This window comes from Hyperolius riggenbachi, chromosome 1 (genome assembly GCF_040937935.1).
Source record: "Hyperolius riggenbachi isolate aHypRig1 chromosome 1, aHypRig1.pri, whole genome shotgun sequence".
NCBI lineage: Eukaryota > Metazoa > Chordata > Amphibia > Anura > Hyperoliidae > Hyperolius > Hyperolius riggenbachi.
In genome coordinates this window covers 220,114,569-220,130,135 of record NC_090646.1, presented here as the reverse complement: position 1 = coordinate 220,130,135, position 15,567 = coordinate 220,114,569, and positions in this window count along the sequence as shown.

The window sequence follows — 15,567 nt, the reverse complement described above, 5'->3', positions numbered from 1 at the left end:
GGGCTGCCATTGAGGAGATGATGGGGCCTGATGTGGAGGAGGAGGTCTGGCTCAGGCCAGCATCCCAAGTTAATGTTGAGGACGATGAGGGGTCTGTGTCTGGGGATGTTGGGGTGGCAGAGGTGGTGGGTGGGTCAGACTCAGGAGAAGAGTTGTATGATGAGGATGATGATCGGGACCATCTGTATGTGCCTCAGAGTCCGACCCCGGAAAACATGTTGTATCGTGTGTTTAGGTACTAAAATCTGCGTTCCCTCCCAGTAGTGTTGGGCGAACAGTGTTTGCCACTGTTCGGGTTCTGCAGAACATCACCCTGTTCGGGGTGACTATATAGCAGACTATATAGCATTGTGTTTAATGCCACTCTGTGTACACGGCTCAGCCACACTATATAGCATTGTGTTTACTTCCACTCTGTGTCTGCTGGGAACAGTAGTACACCGCTCACCCGCCACTGTATAGCATTGTGCTCTGTGTCACTGCTGACAATAGTGGTACACCGCTCACCCACCACTGTATAGCATTTCTGTACTGCCACTGTACTGCTGCCAGTCAGCGTGTACTTTAAGGATAAGTGAAATGAGGAAGAAATCCGGTGAAAGAGGGAGGGGCAAGGGAAGAGGTGTTTCCCCTGACGGTTCACGTACAGGCCACAGGGGAGCACCCAAGAAAACCCACTCAATACTGCCCATGTTGTCCAGGACAACAACCCTCACAGATCCAAAAGAACAGGACCAGATAATTACTTGGATGACCTCTCAAGCGTCCAGCAGTGGGTTAAGCAGCACCAGCACATCACGCACGAGGTCCGAGTCCTCAGCCAGTTAAAGTCTGGGCTTTCTTTGAAGACTGCACTGAGGATGTTACCATGGCGATTTGCAAGGTGTGCAAGACCCGCCTGAGCAGGGGGAAAAGTATTAACAACCTCTCCACCACCAGCATGAGCCGCCACATTCTATCCAAACATCCCACTCTGTGGGCAAACGCGGCAGGACAGGGTACCACCAGCAACACTGCCTCCCTTGGGTTCACCAGACTCACCACCAGACCCGCCTCAGCAGCAGCAGTAGCCCAGCCATTGCGTGGTTCACAACATTCACAAACATCAGACGATGCTGACACTGTCACTTTCCGGACTAGTGCTCTTGAGGTCTCCCAGTGTTCATCAAACACAACAACCAACAGCCCTTCGGTGTGCAGCGCTACGGTTGAGTTGTCTGTTTCTGAGATGTTTGAGCACAAGAGGAAATTGCCAGCAAATGACCCCCGGGCCGTGGCAGTAACAGCCAGCCAGCATAGCCAAGCTTCTGGCCTGCGAAATGCTGCCATATCGAGTGGTGGAGACAAACAGCTTCAAGGGCATGATGTCAGTGGCCATCCCACGTTACGTGGTTCCCAGCCGCTACCACTTTGCGCGCTCTGCAGTGCCTGAGTTGCATGAGCACGTGGTCAGCTAAATAACCCGAAGCTTGAAGAATGCCGTTGCCTGCAAGGTTCACCTCACCACTGACACCTGGACGAGTGCGTTCGGCCAGGGTCGATACATCTCCCTTACCGCGCACTGGGTGAACCTTGTGGAGCCTGGCAGCGATTCCTCACCTGCTACGGCGCGGGTGTTGCCCACGCCGCAAACAGCTGGATAACAACAGCAGCACCTACCTCTCTGACTCCTTCTCCTCCAACGCATCTCAAAGCTGTACCTCATCCGGAAATGCTAACCCAGCACCAGCAGCAGTAGGATCGTGGAAGCAGTGCAGCACAGCTGTTGGCATGCGTCAGCAAGCGTTGCTGAAGCTGATCTGCCTTGGGGATAAGCAGCACACAGGGGAGGAAATTTGGAGGGGAATAAAGGAACAGACGGATTTGTGGCTGGCACCGCTGGACCTGAAACCGGGCATGAAGCTAGACACCTGGCACGAACTGGCAATGTACGCAATAGAGGTGCTGGCTTGCCCGGCAGCCAGCGTTATGTCGGAACGCTGTTTCAGTGCTGCCGGAGGCATCATCACAGATCGGCGTATCCGCCTCTCCACAGAAAATGCAGACCGTCTGACTCAAATTAAAATGAATCAATCCTGGATTGGAAACGACTACGCAACACTCCTGGACCCCAACCAAGTAACATGACCGATGAACATCTGGGATGGTTTAGCGTTTCCGGTCCCTGTTTATTGAACCTCTCATCTGTATTACATTTATGACTGCATGGCGGCAAAAAGCATTGCTGCTATATCCGCACGCTTTTTGTCCTCATGCAAGGCCTGGGTTGTTGTGTCTCACAAAGCGTGGCCTTCTCCTCCTGCGCCTCCTCCTGTTCCATCACGTGTGCTGCTGCTGCTGCTGGGTTACCGTTGCCGCGTGGTCCCTGTTTATTGAACCTCTTATCTTTATTACATTTATGACTACATGGCGGTACAAAGCATGCTATCCGCACGCTTTTTGTCCTCATGCAAGGCCTGGGTTGTTGTGTCTCACAAAGCGTGGCCTTCTCCTCCTGCGCCTCCTCCTGTTCCATCACGTGTGCTGCTGCTGCTGCTGCTGGGTTACCGTTGCCGCGTGGTCCCTGTTTATTGAACCTCTTATCTTTATTACATTTATGACTACATGGCGGTACAAAGCATGCTATCCGCACGCTTTTTGTCCTCATGCAAGGCCTGGGTTGTTGTGTCTCACAAAGCGTGGCCTTCTCCTCCTGCGCCTCCTCCTGTTCCATCACGTGTGCTGCTGCTGCTGCTGCTGCTGGGTTAGCGTTGCCGCGTGGTCCCTGTTTATTGAACCTCTTATCTTTATTACATTTATGACTACATGGCGGTACAAAGCATGCTATCCGCACGCTTTTTGTCCTCATGCAAGGCCTGGGTTGTTGTGTCTCACAAAGCGTGGCCTTCTCCTCCTGCGCCTCCTCCTGTTCCATCACGTGTGCTGCTGCTGGGTTAGCGTTGCCGCGTGGTCCCTGTTTATTGAACCACTTATCTTTATTACATTTATGACTGCATGGTGGTACAAAGCATGCTATCCGCACGCTTCTTGTCCTCATGCAAGGCCTGGGTTGTTGTGTCTCAAAGCGTGGCCTTCTCCTCCTGCGCCACCCTCCTCCTGTTCCATCACGTGTGCTGCTGCTGGGTTAGCATTACCGGTCCCTTTTCCTGGAACCTCTTATATGTATTACATTTATGACTGCATGCCGACAAAAAGCATGTTACCTGTGCAAAGAAAACAGACATTTCCCGCATTTAAAAGACAGTTTTCCCTTTGAAACTTTAAAATCGATTTTCTCAAAAACTATAAGCTCTTTTTGCTAAATTTTTTTTTCCTCTTGTACCCACTCCCAAGGTGCACATACCCTGTAAATTTGGGGTATGTAGCATATAAGGAGGCTTTACAAAGCACAAAAGTTCGGGTCCCCATTGACTTCCATTATGTTCGGAGTTCGGGTCGAACACCCGAACATCGCGGCCATGTTCGGCCTGTTCGGCCCGAACCCGAACATCTAGATGTTCGCCCAACACTAGTACCAGGCCATAAATACACAGCATGAGGTTCCAGACAGCAGTCGTGAAGCCCACATCGTGTCCAATACACAACTGGGACATCACAGTTTTCAACCCGGACACCTCTAAAAATAATATCACAAAGTATTAAAAAGTATATATATATATTTTTTAAAGAAATGCAGCTATTTTTGAGCGTAATAGCTGGTGGCGCATGGTGGAAGCGCCATTGTATGTGCTCCCTGGCAGTGGAAACACACAGACAGCAGGAGGTAAATTCAGCAAGAGCAGCAGCAGGAGGAGGATGATTGTGTGGCAGCAGGCAGTCAATGAGGCAGGCAGCGAGACATAATAGGCTGTGGTACCTAGCGGTGGTACCAGGCCGTAAATACACAGCATGAGGTTCCAGACAGCGGTCGTGAAGCCCACATCGTGTCCAATACACAACTGGGAAACACAGTTTTTAACCCGGACACCTCAGAAAAATTAAACCTTTTTTATTTTTTAATGGTTTATTTTTTTTTTTTTTTTACAGCAAATTACACATATAGCTATTGTTGGACGTAATAGCTGGTGGCAGAGTGGCAGCAGAAGGTAAAATCTGTGTACCCTGGCAGTGGGAAACACAGACAGACAGACAGCAGCAGCAGCAGGAGGAATGGAGGAGTAGTGTGAGTGTGGCAGCAGGTAGGTAGGCAGCGTGACATAATAGCCCTGGTACCTAGCGTTGATACCAGGGCTGTAAATAAACACAACAGGAAGTCCCAGACAGTGGTTGTGCAGCCCACATCGTGTCCAATACACAACTGGGACAACATAGTTTTCAACCCGGGCACCTCAGAAAAATTAAAACTTTTTTTTTTTAATGGTTTACTTTTTTTTTTTACAGCAAATTTAACAAATAGCTATTGTTGGACGTAATAGCTGGTGGCAGAGTGGCAGCAGAAGGTAAAATCTGTGTACCCTGGCAGTGGGAAACACAGACAGACAGCAGCAGCAGCAGGAGGAATGGAGGAGTAGTGTGAGTGTGGCAGCAGGTAGGTAGGCCGCGTGACATAATAGCCTTGGTACCTAGCGTTGATACCAGGGCTGTAAATAAACACAACAGGAAGTCCCAGACAGCGGTCGTGCAGCCCACATCGTGTCCAATACACAACTGGGACAACACAGTTTTTAACCCGGGCACCTCAGAAAAATTAAAACTTTTTTTCGTTAATGGTTTACTTTTTTTTTTTTTTTACAGCAAATTTAACATATAGCTATTGTTGGACGTAATAGCTGGTGGCAGAGTGGCAGCAGAAGGTAAAATCTGTGTACCCTGGCAGTGGGAAACACAGACAGACAGCAGAAGGGCAGTACACAGCAGCCCACTGTAGGTATAAAATGTGTGGCTACAGGCGACGTAATAGTCAAACTGAACCAGGCTGGCTTAGTAGTGAGCAGGAGCCAGGAGGTGGTAAAGGGTGGTAAGGCATATTAACAATGGTTCAGGCAGCCAGTTCATGTCCCCCTCTCGCCAACAACAGGGGCCAGGAACTCGCCTTCCACCCACGCCTGGTTCATCTTGAGAAATGTCAGTCTTTCCACAGACTTGTGAGACAGACGTGAGCATTTCTCGGTGACCACGCCACCAGCTGCACTGAAGCAGCGCTCGGACAGCACGCTGGAAGGGGGACAGGACAGCACTTCCAGGGCGTACTGCGCCAGCTCGCTCCAGATCTCCAGGCGCTTGACCCAATACTCCATGGGATCAACAGGGGCATCGCTGTCAAGCCCGCTGTAGGACCCCATGTAGTCAGCCACTATGCGGGTCAGGCGCTGGCTGTGACCGGAGGAGGATGCTGCTGCATGCACCTCCTCTCTAGTCACTGCTGGAGCCTCTACAGTCCTGTAGAGCTCGTTGCTGAGAGACAGCAGGTCTGTGGGGCGCTTGCTGCTGGATGCAGGCCCCTGCTGCTGCCTCTGTGCTGGCTGGACAGTGGGGGTGGAAGGCTGGGGGAAGGCTTCCTCCAAGCGCTCAACAAGGGCCTGCTGCAAGCTCCTTATTTGTTGCACTGGGTCTCCTCCTGCAGGAGGCAGGAACTGGCTCAACTTCCCCTTGAGGCATGGGTCCAACATCATGCTGATCCAGATGTCCTCCCTCTGCTTCATCTGGATCACCCTGGGGTCCTTGCGCAGGCACGTCAGCATGTGCGCTGCCATTGGGAAGAGGCGGGCCACGTGTGCTGGCACATCGACGGCAGTGCTGTCCTCATCCTCCTCCTCTGCCGCCTCATCCTCTCTCCACCCCCGCACCAACTCAGCTGCACTGTGCTGATCCCCCTCATCAGCAGAAGGGTCAGGGACCTCCACCAAGTCCTCCTCCTCCTCCCCCTTAGAGGTGGACTGTGCAGCTGCATGCCGCTCCTGCTGGGCCAAGGCTGCCGCTCCCTGTTCCAGCAAAGCATCGAGGGCCCTGTTCAGCAGACAAACCAGGGGCACCCACTCGCACACCATAGCATGGTCCCTGCTCACCATGTTGGTGGCCTGCAGAAAGGGAGCCAGCACTAAGCACACCTGCTGCATGTGCCCCCAGTCGTCATCGGGGACGATGGATGGGATGTTGCTGGTCTTGTCCCTTTTCTGAGCGGCGGACACAGTGGCCAGGGCAAGGTACTGGTTGACAGCGTGCTTCTGTTCAACCAGACGCTCAGTGGAGTTCCAGCGAGTTGGAACGTCAAGGATCAGCCGATGGCGTGGCAGCTCCAGCTCCTTTTGCACGTCTTCCAGGCTCGCAGAGGCTGCAGCCGAGCGCCGGAAGTGACGCACAACATTCCTTGCCGTTTCCAGCAGTTCGCCCATCCCCTGGTAGGTGCGCAAGAACTTCTGCACCACCAGGTTCAGCACGTGGGCAAGACAGGGGATGTGGGTCAGGTTTCCCCTGTCGATCGCGGCAACCAGATTGGCCCCATTGTCGGCCACCACCTCTCTGACTCTGAGGCCTCTGGGGGTCAGCCAAATCCTCTCCTGCTCCTGGAGTTTGGCCAACACATGGTTTGGTTTTCCCAAGGCTGACCAACTGCAGCAGCGCTTGGCAGTGGCGTGGCTTCATGCTGCTGCAGAGGCGGGGGGCTTGGCCCGGTGTGCCGGAGGATGGCAGAGGATCGGAGGAACCTGCTGCAGTTCCCCTGACCCTGCGGGGTGGCACCACCCACTGTGTTGCTGCTGCTGCTGTGCCCGCTGCTGCTCTCCCATCCTCACCCCCTTCCACCAAGCTGACCCAGTGGACAGTGAAGGACAGGTAGCGGCCTGTCCCGAAGCGGCTGCTCCAGGAGTCCATGGTGACGTGGACCCTTTCACCAACCGCATGCTCCAGCCTTCGCTCCACATTGGCCATGACAAAGCGGTGCAGTGCATGCATGACCTGGCGGGCAAAGAAGTGTCTGCTGGGGAGCTGCCAGTCTGGGGCTGCACAAGCAAGCAGCGCACGCATGTCGCTCCCCTCCTGCACGAGCGTGTACGGCAGGAGTTGGGAGCACATGGCCCGTGCCAGCAAGCCGTTCAGCTGACGCACGCGATGGCTGCTGGGAGGCAGAGCCCTAACCACCCCCTGGAAGGACTCGCTCAAAAGGCTCTGGCGTTGCCTTTTGCTAGCACGGGAACCAGCGGAGACAGCAGAGGAGGCCACTGAGGACTGGCTGCCAGAACAGGCCTCAGTGTCGGCGGCAGGAGTTGCAGAGGGAGGAGGAGCAGTGTGTTTCCTCACTCCTGCTAGTGCTGCTGGAGGAGCAGGAGGGCGGGTGGCTGCTGTTGCTGCTGCTGAAGGCTGTGCAGTGATGGGTGTGGTGCCACTGCCAGCACCAGATGCCTTCAGCCTCTGGAACTTCTCATGCTGGTCATAATGTTTAGCAGCAAGATGGTTGATCAGAGAGCTGGTGCTGAACTTTAAGGGGTCTGCACCTCTGCTCAACTTCCGCTGACAGTGGTTGCAAGTGGCGTACTTGCTGTCAACTGTGGGCATGGTGAAAAATTGCCAGATTGGTGACAAGAAAAGCCCCCTACGGCCTGGAGCCGCTGCTGCCTGTCTCCCTGTGGTGGTTGGGGGGGGGGCTTGGGTGCGGCTGGTGGTGGTACTGGCAGATGCTGCTGCTGCTGCTGCTGAGCCTGAGACACCAGCAGGCTGTGGGACCTGCCTACTGCTGCCAATGCTTGCAATGATGCGCCTCCTTGCAAGGCCCACAAGCGCATCCTCCTCCTCAGAGCTGCTGATGATGACATCCCCAGGTGCTGGTGGTGGCGGCACCCAGTCTTTGTCTGTCACCATGTCATCATCATCATCCTCCCCCTCCTGAAACATGTCCTGCTGGGATGATGACCCCCCAAACTCCTTTCCTGATGCATGGATGGGCTGCTTGACTGTCGCCACAGTCTTGCTGTCCAATCCCTCATCCCCCAAAGTGCCCATCAGCATCTCCTCCTCCAAATCGCCAACAACAGCAGACAATTGACTCATGATGCCTGGGGTCAAAAGACTGCTGAATGACAGATCGCCAACTGACAGTGAACTGGCCTCCTCCCCAGGCCCTGCTGGGCGGCTGCTGCGAACAGGGGTGGTGGTGGTGGTGGTGGTGGTGGTGAGGGTGGAGGCCTCGGATGCAGAGCTGATGGCGGGCTGCTCATCCTCCGTCATCAGTTGCACCACAGTGGCTGCATCCTTTTCCTCAATGGGACGTTTCCGACCCGCTGGAGGAAAATAGGAGCAGGTACTACACGCTGCTGCTGCGGCTGTGTCTCTGCAGCGTGAGTTGCTCCTGCTGGGCGGCGCCCAAGGCGTCCATGGCCAGTGGCTATAGGCGGAATGTTAGCCACTGACGCAGCTGCTGCGGAACTGTGCATGGTGGCGCGGCCGCGGCTTGCCACAATGCTGCTCCCTCTCCTCCTGATTCCCTTGCTGCCCTTCCCCTTGCCCAAACCGCGCTGGCTGCCACTTCCAGATATCTTAGCTGTTTTGGGCATAAACAAAAAAGTTTTTTAAAAGGGCGGGTGAAAAAGTGGGGTACTTTAATGGAGTGGGTTGGTGGGTGAGGTGACACTAATCACTAAGTGATTAGATCGCTAAGTGATTACTAGTACAGTACAAATACAAAATACAATAATTAGGAATCAGTAAGTGTGAACAGTGAACAGTGAGTGTGTCCCCTAGTACACTAACTAGAAAATACAATAATCAGTAGTAATCAGATTCAGTAGAAGGAAATAGAGTGTGTGTACACTACAGACAGTGCACGCACACACACACACGCAGGAGCTAGCCTATGAACAGTGACTGAGTGTCCCTCCCTAGTACAGTAAGAACTAGAAAATACAATAATCAGATTCAGTAGTAATCAGATGATTCAGTAGAAGGGAATACTGTGTACTGTACAGACAGTGCACGCACACATACACGCAGGAGCTATGAACAGTAACAGTGAGTGTTCCTAGTACAGTATACAAAATAGAATAATCACTCAGTAGTAAAGGACAAGACAGGGTAGAATAAACAGCAGAAACACTGGTATAGATCAGAAATAAACTAACAGAGGACAGGAGGACAGCTGCCCACACAGGCAAGGCCCTGAGGCCTAAAGCTGTGTACGCTTGCCTGCAGCAGCTGCCTGTCTCTATGTAACACACAAGCTACTAACTAAAATACAATCTCTATCTAGCTAACAACAATATAGGTGTATAGAGCAGGTGTATGTGAGCAAAAACGCTAGGTAGTTGACCACAATAGAACAATTGCTAAGCCAAAGCACAATGGAGCAGATCTCTCTCTGTACAAAGTCAGGCAAGGACGGATAAACCGAACATGGCGGACGCTATTTATAGGGTAGGGGCTGGCCAGGGTCCCCCTCTGTGATTGGCTGCCGTCAGAGGGCCTGGGAGCCCTCTGATTGGCTCTAAGGACATCAATCTGGGCTATGACGCTATTCGAGCTCGGTATTCGAGCTCGAATAGCGCTGTTTGCTCGAATAGCTCGAATAGTGAGTGGGCTATTCGAGTTCACTCGAATAGCCCATTCGAATAGCTGCAGCTATTCGAGCTCGGTATTCGAGCTCGAATAGCTGAAAAAGAGCTCGAATATTCGAGCTACTCGAATATTCGAGCTCTGCTGAGCACCACTGGTGCACATAATGGGCTCGATTCACAAAGCGGTGGTAACCCAGTTAGAGACTTTAGGCGTGATAGCCATTGCACCACGCTGGTGAAAAGCCAGTTTAGGCATGATAAGTTTAGGCGTGATAAGTTTAGGCATGCTAAGTTTAGATAAGTTTAGATCACGCGCAAAGTTCCGCACGCAAAGCAGCGCCATTAAACTCTATGCGAAGTGCACCAGACTTTGCTAGCGCAAAACTTTTGATCAGCTGTGCACTGTGGTGCTAACCCAGTTGGTGCTTAAACTTATCATGCCTAAACTTATCACACCTAAACTTATCATGCCTAAACTTATCACACCTAAACTTATCATGCCTAAACTGAGTTTAGGCGTAATAAAGGGCTTTTCACCAGCGTGCTAACTGTTAGCACCGTTATGTGTTATGTTACCGTTATGTTAACACTGTTAGTGTGTGCAGAATTCCATCTCCATTTGAATAGGTCAGGATCTTCTTTACAGTGCTGTTGGTTGCATTCCATATAAAAACAAAAAGCACTGAATATAATAGCACAGGGGGACCCCTGTATAAATAAAAACTGGGATGGGGAGGGGGCAAACAAGAATGTTTGAAAAGCTTAATGTGAGAAAACGCGGAAAAGCCGCCACATGTGCCAAGAGCAAGGCGGCTGATTCCACGTCCAACGCGGCAGTTTGCATGCAGCAGCGTGCGCTTGGTGTGGCTGGGTCTGTTAGTGCACATAGGCAGATGGAGAGCTACGCGCGCGCGGGCCTGAAGTCAGGACCTTTATACCAGCAGGGGAAGTGTCAGCTGATCAGGAAGATCAGCTGATTCCTGCAGGACTCATGATTGGCTGAATGGCTGGGGCGGGGCGGCAGAGTCCAGCAACTATATATTCTGCTGCTTGTCAGTTGCTGGTTGTCTGCCATTGCTAACACTTACGTGAAGGCACTCAGACCTTAGCTAGACCCGACAGTGTGCCAGAACTGGCTGGAGCTGGGAATCCACACTGAGTCAGATTCTTGATAGCTTAAAGTACTAATTGAATTGTATTATTTGTTAGACCAGTTCCAGGGTGTTGAGATCAAGGCCCTCACACCCCAGACTAGGGATACTGTGTATCTTCTGTGTATTCTCTAGCATAGTTCCAGGGTGTTGAGATCAAGGCCCTCACATCCAAGACTAGGGAACTGTATTATAATTTATGTTATACTCCAGACTAGTTCCAGGGTGTTGATGATCACGGAACTCACACCCAAGACTAGGGAATTGTATTATCATCATGGCCGTTTCTACCCCCGTGCGGGGCGTGCCGCCGCCCGGGGCGCTGCTGGGAGGGGGGCGCTGTGATGGAGGGGGGAACCGCAGCCGCGGGGAGGGCAGCCCGACCTCTCCCTCCCTCTCCCTGGGCCGCCCTCCATGCGATCCCCCCTCGGACGGAGTGCAGAGTAATGCGCAGGGAAGCGCTATAGAAAACTACTCACCTCGCTGGCTCCAAGCGCTGCTCTCTCGCCGCCAGTCTCCTCTGTCTGCCTACACGCTGATACACACACACGCTGCTTCCTGTTTAGCAGCGTGTGTGTGTGTATCAGCGTGTAAGCAGAGATGAGACTGGCGGCGAGAGAGCAGCGCTTGGAGCCAGCGAGGTGAGTAGTTTTCTATAGCGCTTCCCTGCGCATTACTCTGCACTCCGTCTGAGGGGGGATCGCATGGAGGGCGGCCCGGGAGAGGTCGGGCTGCCCTCCCCGCGGCTGCGGCTCCCCCCTCCATCATGGGGGGCACCTACCTAACCTATACTGGGGCAGCTACCTATCTAACATATCCTGGGGGGCACCTACCTATCTAACCTATCCTGGGGGGCACCTACCTAATCTAACCTATACTGGGGGGCACCTACCTATCTAACCTATACTGGGGGGCAGCTACCTAATCTAACCTATACTGGGGGGCACCTAGCTAATCTAACCTATACTGGGGGGCACCTACCTAATCTAACCTATACTGGGGGGCACCTACCTAATCTAACCTATACTGGGTGGCAGCTACCTAATCTAACCTATACTGAGGGGGCAGCTACCTTATCTAACCTATACTGGGGGGCACCTACCTATCTAACCTATACTGGGGGGCACCTACCTATCTAACCTATACTGGGGGGCAGCTACCTATCTAACCTATACTGGGGAGCAGCTACCTATCTAACCTATACTGGGGGAAGCTACCTATCTAACCTATCCTGGGGGGCACCTACCTAATCTAACCTATACTGGGTGGCAGCTACCTAATCTAACCTATACTGAGGGGGCAGCTACCTAATCTAACCTATACTGGGGGGCACCTACCTATCTAACCTATACTGGGGGGCAGCTACCTATCTAACCTATACTGGGGGCAGCTACCTATCTAACCTATACTGGGGCACCTACCTAACCTATACTGGGGGGCAGCTACCTATCTAACCTGGGGGGCAGCTACCTAATCTAACCTATACTGAGGGGGCAGCTACCTAATCTAACCTATACTGGGGGGCAGCTACCTATCTAACCTATACTGGGGGGCACCTACCTATCTAACCTATACTGGGGGGCAGCTACCTATCTAACCTATACTGGGGGGCAGCTACCTATCTAACCTATACTGGGGGGCACCTTCCTAACCTATACTGGGGGGCACCTTCCTATCTAACCTATAGTGGGAGCATTAACTTATCTAACCTGTATTGGGGGCACCTACCTACCTAGCTAGTCTATACAGGTGACAACTATACTGGCTACCTATATTGGAGGCACCTACCTAACTAACCTATACTGGGGGCATCTACCTATCTAACCTATGCGGGGGGCAACTATTCTGGCTACCTATATTAGAGGCACCCACCTAGCTAACCTGTAGTGGGGGCACCTAACTATCTAACTTATACCGGGGACGCCTGCCTATCTAAGCTATACTGTGGGCAACTATACTGGCTACCTATACTGGAGGCACCTACCTGGCTAACCTATACCGGAGGCAACTATACTGACTCACCTATGCCTGGCTACTTATACTGGGGGGACCTATAGCTGGCTACCTATACTGAGGTACCTATTCTGGGGGAATCTATACTGAGTGCAACTAGACCTGGCTAACCTACACTGTGGGCACCCATACCTTGCTTCGGGGGGGGGGGGGGGCGCAATTTTTACACCCTCGCCCTGGGTGCATTTTAGCCTAGAAACTGCACTGATTATCATTTATGTTATGCTCCAGACTAGTTCCAGGGTGTTGTGACTACGGACCTCACACCCCAGACTAGGATTGTGCTATTACTGTGTTACGTTAGCCCAGTTCAGGGCAAAACCTTACATATTAGCAGCAGGGCTCCCTGCAACCTAGCCTTGGTCCCTCGCTCAGGGGTCCACAGGCTACAGGAATATCACCCACCGCTCAGGGGTGAATTCCTCAGGAGTATAGACCGCCAGCTCCTCTGGTGGTCTTTACTCAGAGTTGTTACTGTTGCACCAAACACTTACACTCTCTCCGGTGTCTAGAGGTTAGACATATCTGATTATTGACGATTCCGCAGATCCTCAATAATCGGGTATATCTGTATTCTTGGGGATACTGCGGATCGCCAAGGATCAGATTCTCTCTCTGGTTGCTGACACCGATCGTTACACTTAAAAACGGTTTAAAATAAAACAAACTTAGCTCAGATGAGGAGGAATGAGAGTAGGAAAATACAAATTTATTGGACACTAAAGTACAATGCATTTTGAGGGCCTTCCCCAATTTCTCAGGTCAGAAATACTTTACAAGTAACTCTAAGTGTGTGGTGCTCTCCCTACAGACACTGTATTTTTTTGCCTTGAAACACAGTATCCATTGGTGTCTAAAAATTCTAGATCTAAACGATTGCGCTTGCGTAATCACTATCAACCCTATACAATCCGGGCTTGCAGCACTTCTCCCTACATGCTACATACAAATTATTCTAGAAGTTATGGTTTTATGAGATGTACTTCCCACCACAGTGCTCACAAGTCACAGTCCTTATAAGGATCCTGTATTCAATACCAAGTTTCACCAGACAGGTCACAAAGCCTCTCCACTGTAAGACCACCATCAAGCAATGCAAGAAAACATAAACAAGAAAAAGATCATAGTACAGTCTGTTTTGTTTTCTTCAGCAGGGCCGGCGCTATGATAGAGGCAAAGTGGGCAATTGTCCCAGGGCCCCAGAGCATATAGAGGCCCCCAAGGCATCTCCATTTCATCTTAACTGTTGCTCCCTGGGGCCTCTGCAGGGTCTTTGGCAGAGCAGCGTCTCACCTGTGCTGGAGGGCAGGTGAGACACTACACTGCCAAAGACTCTGCAGGAGCCCCAGGGAGCACAGTTAAGTTGGGTGGTGTTTGGGAAGGAGGGTCAACAACCAGCTCAGGGGCCCAGGAGGGAAATTTTTTTGCAAAAAAGGGACCCTAATGGTGCTTATTGGTCGGGGGGTGTCTATTGAGGGGGTCCCTGGATTTATTCTGCCCCGGGGCCCCACTGTTACTAGTACCAGCCCTGTTCTTCAGTAGGGTTACCACCACCCTATGGGGTTCCCGGTGAGGAAAGGTACTACTGTTGGGCCACCTCCGCCACCCGGTGCTCCACCTTAAAGTTGGCATGCTCACCTTATGGCAAGGCTGCCTCGCCTCACAGACAGCAATCTCAATTCATATGCTCCACTGGATAAACATCAATCTCTTTGACAATTCAGTATCTCAAAAACATAAACAGTTGCATATCATAGTGCAGAGGTTTCTATAACACCCGAGATTTATAACCAGCATCCACACAAAAGTGTCCTTGCTCACCCTTTTCAGCTGCTGCCCACCCTCACAGACAGCATTGGAAACCTTAAATGTAACCTATTATTAGATCAAACAAGCATTAAAGACAGTAAAGGTTATTTCATCAGGCTCAGTCAGTTTTTTATACCATTTTTAGTGCAGTTATGCACCTTTAAACGTTCACAATTACCTTACACATTTATACTGGAGGCTATTTATAGCCACTAAAAATGTATCATACCAACGTGTGGCCAGTGTCAGTGCTTCAGTGTCAGTGCTTCTCTGCAGCTCACGTTACACAATACTATTTTTTGTATATACAGTAGTTTTTCTGCAAGCACAGAAAAACCCTAAACACATTGTTTCTTCATTCCTAAATAATACAATATACATTTCAGGATTCAGCAGTGCTGGGCCGAAATTACGCATGCGCGTAATTACGCACCGTAATTTACCGCTATTTTACGCGTAAGCGCTACGCGTAATTTACGGTCTTACGCGTAAGTATGCACGCGTAAGTCGTAAAGCGGTATTGTAATTACGCCGGCTACCGTAATAGCGTTGGCATGCGTAATTTTACGGCAAAATTACGCGTAATTTTACGCGTAATTTCGTAGGCACAACTCCCCTTTTCTAGGAGTAGCCAATCAGTTATCAAGTTTGTTTGGGAGCTACATCCTAAGCAACCAATAGTATCTTCTCCCGCCCTTCAGTATATAAGCTGTCAGCCATGATCTGTGTTCTTTGTGGGTTGCTTTCACTTTCTGAGGAGAAGGAGTGAGACAGAGAGTGATACAGTTACACATCCATATTAATTGCAATTCTATTGCATTTTCTTACATCTTTGATCTGTGTGATTGTAAGCCTGTGTTAGGAAGTTGATTATTGTAGTTAGGGCTTTGTTTAGGGTTAGAATTCTGTTGTTTAGTGAGGCAGGGAAAACTGATTATAGGGCTTGTGATTTTACAGTGAAAGCGTGTAGATTGTAGAGACAAGAGAGGGCCTGTGATATGTAATAGAGTGAAATCAGTTAGATTCAGGGATCGTGTGCTGAGAGTGAATTGTATTTGTGTTTTGTTTTGTTTTTTTTATCATTTTAATTATTTGATTTGATTGAATTTTAT